Here is a 3,902-nt window from a genome sequence, read left to right as displayed (position 1 = left end):
CCCCCCCCCCCAGGTTTAGCAGTGAAGTAACAAAGCCGGGTCGTTAACAGGAGGGTCGCGCAGTACAAGAACAGGATTCAGGAAGAGTGGTCAGGTACAAAGCCGGGTCGTTAACAGGAGGGCAGCGGTACAGGAACAGGATTCAAGGAGAGTGGTCGGGTAACAAGCCGGGTCGGTGACAGGTTTGCAGATAGGTAGCAGGGTTCAGGTTCCAAGGCACAGGACAGGGGAGTCAGTCAGGTGCAGGCGATGCAATACTGAGCCAGCTTCCTGACTGCAGGGAGGGCTTAAATAACCTCCCAGGAAGTACCAGGTGGTGGAATGATCACTCACAGCTGGGGCACACCCGCAGGTGAGTACTGGAACTTCAGGTTCCTGACAGTTCCTGGCTGCTGGAGACACCCGCAGGTGAGCACAGGAACTGCAGGACCTGGCTCCAGCGCCACCTGGGGGTGCTCTGGATCCTGACAACAAAGGACTTTGATGCTGCTGCTGCGTCTAAATACAACCAAAAAATATCAAAGGTAAATATTTGGAAAATCTTTTAAACATTTTATGACAGTATACCGCAAGCAGTCTTTATCTAAATGTTATATTAAACTTATTTGTACTTGTGGAACTAGGCCAGAGACTAATGTTTTTGGATGGTTTTAGTTTGAAATGTACTTTGGTGTCCTTCACTAAGGTATGTACTTTGGAAAATGTCAACCACAGCCTTGGTCGGTGCCTATCCCTGTCTGGGAGAACCATTTATAGCAGGTGTAGGCAAACTCTGGCCCTCCACCTGTGGTGACACTACAAATCTCATCATGCATCTGCCTCTGGGAGTCATGCAGGTGGCTGTCTTGCATTGTCTCATGGGATATGTAGTTACACCACAGCTAGAGGTCTGAAGTTTGCCTACCCCTGGTTTATAGGTCTGTAAGGAAGTGGTTATCTTAGAAACGGCAAAACTGGCACACAATTCTCTTCCAAAAAGTATAACATTTTATTCCACATGTGCATCTGTACAAAAACAGCCGCTGACGTATTTCTTCCTTACTCAGCCTTAGCTACGATTAAGGCCAAGTAAGGCAGAAACATGTCAGTGTTTTTTTTTTACAAATGCATGTGGAATAAAATGTCATACTTTTTGGAAGAGCATCGTTCGACAGTTTTGCAGTTTCTAAGATAATTACTCTCGAAGAGAGCTATCCGTGGACATAATGTGGATTACAAGGATGCATGACGGGGTGAGCTGTGCGTTTTGTGTCTTTAGTCTTGTAAGGAAGTGACATGCATGGTGACACAACTGTGTGCCGCTAAATTGTTAAAGCCCATCTTTGGAAAAACCCAAAAAACTACCCATGCAGTGGAGCTTCCCCCACACTGCAAAGGTTAAGTGCTTGTTTATGCCGAGGGGGAGAAAAAAATATTTTACACCCAGGGGAGCGGTGATCAGGTAAGTAGTAGTGCTTTACTCTGGGCTCCTAGGCATAAACAAGCACTTAACCCTTGCAGAAGCTCCACTGCAAAGGTTGGTTTGCCCTGAAAAGGTCTGTAAATCAGTGTTGTTTAACATGCACTGTTAAAAGGGGACTTAAAGGGGGCGTGGCTTAACAATGGCGCCGTAAAGACGCGTCTTTCTGGAGCTCTGCATCGGCCGGCACTCACCCACTATCCAGGAGACGATACAGCACACATGTCCCGGCCTCAGGACACCCAGCCGCAGCTCCGGAGCTCCCCACAGTCTGCCCTGACAGGCTTCTTTGTCCCCGCTGACACCTCGAGCCGGGTAGGTGGGCCCAACATGGCGACCATGCGATCCGCGGCAGCAGGCCCCACGCCCTCTAAGACTAGGGGCAAGACGGCAGCGCCTCCACCAGATATCCCAGAATCGACCCGCGATCGGGACCGGTCCCCATCCCCCATCTCCTCGCCTGTACTCTTGTCTTCAGACACGGGCAGCCGCCCGACAATCGAGGGGGGGAGGGGGGGGAACTGGAGAGAGATCCTCCCGCAGCTCACCACTAAGGGAGACTTAGAGGCCATGGCAGCAACGATAGTGGCGGCCCTCAGGCATGAAGTGCAGGAGATTGGTCAGAGGGTGACAGCCATAGATGGCCGGGTGTCCACATTAGAAGACTCCACAGCCTCTCTCACCCAAAGGATGTCCGCCCTGGAATCGGCCCAAGCTGATATGACCTCACAGATTACAACGGGCATTCCTCAGGCTGGACGACGGAGAAAATCGTAACAGGCGAAACAACCTGCGCCTGAGAGGTATCCCTGAAGCTACTACTGGAAGGGACCTGCGATCCACAGTCCTGGCGATTCTCAATCACTACATGGACAAACCCCCCGACGCGGCCATGGAACTGGACCGGGTCCATCGAGTCTTGGGGGTCCGCCCACAGGCATCTACTAACTTCCTGCCTAGAGATGTCCTATGCCGGGTCCACTTTTATGGGATCAAAGAAGAAATATTGCGTCAGGCCTGGCACAAGGGACCGATGGACTTTGATGGCGCAACTATTAACATCATGCCTGACCTGTCCAGGCATACCCTTCGCATGCGGAGAGCCCTGCGACCCTTGCTGGAGATCATCCGCTCCTCAGAAGCCTCTTACAGATGGGGACACCCTTTCCACCTCATCGTGAGGAAAGATGACGCCACATTCCAACTACATCATCCACAACAGTTGCCGGCAATGTTCTCTTTTTTGGGGGCGGAAGCTATTCCCATCCCGAACTGGTTGGACTTCTCCGATGATCGATTGCCGCTTGCTCCGCCCCCACATGGAGCACCCAGACCGAGGCGGTCCCGCAGCCGACCCAGCCGACGCACAACACAAGGTCCTTCCCACGCACGGAGCGAAGCCTGATGGACCCTCCCCACATGTGGACTGAAGCCGGATGATCCCCGCCCATGGTGTTTATGTATCTGTCGCAATCCCTGTGTTTTACTGTTTTTCTGCAGGGGCTATGCTTAATATGTTGTAGTGATAAGATACTCATTGGGGAAGGCCCTCTCCTGGCCCCTCACGGGACCTAACCTTTGGTCCGGTGGAGGTCTCGGGGGAGGGCCTCTTGGTCCCTGCTACCCACAGGGGTTGGGAGACGCCTTTTATATCCTCCTCCCGGTTTCTGCATGTAGGCCTCATAGGAGGCGTGGGTTGTTGGGTGCCGTAGGGGGGGGGCGGGTGCGGTCCCGGAGCGATCCCCGCGAGGGGGCGGTACCCTCTCCCTTCCAGGGCACGGTAGTTCGCCACATTCCAACTACATCATCCACAACAGTTGCCGGCAATGTTCTCTTTTTTGGGGGCGGAAGCTATTCCCATCCCGAACTGGTTGGACTTCTCCGATGATCGATTGCCGCTTGCTCCGCCCCCACATGGAGCACCCAGACCGAGGCGGTCCCGCAGCCGACCCAGCCGACGCACAACACAAGGTCCTTCCCACGCACGGAGCGAAGCCTGATGGACCCTCCCCACATGTGGACTGAAGCCGGATGATCCCCGCCCATGGTGTTTATGTATCTGTCGCAATCCCTGTGTTTTACTGTTTTTCTGCAGGGGCTATGCTTAATATGTTGTAGTGATAAGATACTCATTGGGGAAGGCCCTCTCCTGGCCCCTCACGGGACCTAACCTTTGGTCCGGTGGAGGTCTCGGGGGAGGGCCTCTTGGTCCCTGCTACCCACAGGGGTTGGGAGACGCCTTTTATATCCTCCTCCCGGTTTCTGCATGTAGGCCTCATAGGAGGCGTGGGTTGTTGGGTGCCGTAGGGGGGGGGCGGGTGCGGTCCCGGAGCGATCCCCGCGAGGGGGCGGTACCCTCTCCCTTCCAGGGCACGGTAGTCACGGTTACTGGGGACTGCTACATTTTATGTTATTGTACTTTATTTTGACTTTAATAATGTGA

This window comes from Nanorana parkeri, unplaced genomic scaffold, assembly GCF_000935625.1.
Source record: "Nanorana parkeri isolate BGI_ZX_2015 unplaced genomic scaffold, ASM93562v1 scaffold1168, whole genome shotgun sequence".
NCBI classification, from domain to species: Eukaryota; Metazoa; Chordata; class Amphibia; order Anura; family Dicroglossidae; genus Nanorana; species Nanorana parkeri.
The sequence above is the reverse complement of the archived record's forward strand: the minus strand, read 5'-3'. Positions refer to the sequence as shown.